We start from the raw sequence: 808 nt of genomic DNA on the forward strand, positions 1-808 counted from the left end.
GGCAGCGCCGGCCGGGCGCGCGCGGGCCTTGTTCTCGGAAGGTGACCCCGCCGCCCTCCTCCTGGACCCCGGGGGAGCAGGAGGCGCTGCTGGTGGTGGTGGTGTTGTTCAAGAGTTCAGGAGCTCCAGGAGGCAAAGCCCGCGCCGCCACCGCCGCCCCCCTGCCCGTTGCAGGAGCAAAGGGGCCGTTTGCTCCAAATAGGAGGAGGAGGGCTTTCGCGGGAAGCAGCTCCGGGTTGGGGTGGGGGGGGGGGGAGTCTCACACACGGCAGAGAGAGAGCATCATTACAGGCCGCCGATGAATAGGGGGCGGACCTTCTGATCGCGTGATCCGTGTGCGGGGCGCTGTGTGCAGGAGCGTGCAATTGTGCGTCCCGGTGGTGGGGCGGGGCGGGGCGGGGGCCGAAAAAGACCGCGCGCGGTCTTCAGAAGGGGCCAAAGCAGACCGCCGGGCCCGACTCACACTTCACACGCGGGGGGGCCTTTTAAAACTTTAAAGACATTTGCTACAGCACTACTAGTACTACATACTATTGGGATGAGGAAAATGCGGCACTTTTTCCCGAAACATTTTCATTTTTTCCAATTCTTTTTTCCTGTAAAAATCTTAAAATTTTCCGCAACATTTTCGGTCTTTGAAATTTCTATCGCGGCTGCTATTGGCTGCCGTGGCCACGTCTCCGCGTCGGCGCTGTTGTAGATAGATTTGCAACCCAGTTGGATTTTCTTTCTCTTCCCACAGACCGTTTCCCGAACTCCCGCCCTTTCCTCCCTCTCCCCCCTCCCTCCCTCCCCCGCACCGCCGGGC

At 60.6% G+C, this 808-nt stretch overlaps 1 protein-coding gene across 1 annotated transcript in view; it reads left to right on the plus strand.

The window, feature by feature from the left end:
• Positions 1–808, plus strand: part of LOC113215043 (uncharacterized) — a gene marked incomplete in the record, with an annotated part of 8,383 nt that overhangs the window by 5,999 nt on the left and 1,576 nt on the right.

Source organism: Frankliniella occidentalis, unplaced genomic scaffold (genome assembly GCF_000697945.3).
Source record: "Frankliniella occidentalis isolate FOCC.00 unplaced genomic scaffold, Focc_3.1 Scaffold24, whole genome shotgun sequence".
Classification (NCBI taxonomy): domain Eukaryota; kingdom Metazoa; phylum Arthropoda; class Insecta; order Thysanoptera; family Thripidae; genus Frankliniella; species Frankliniella occidentalis.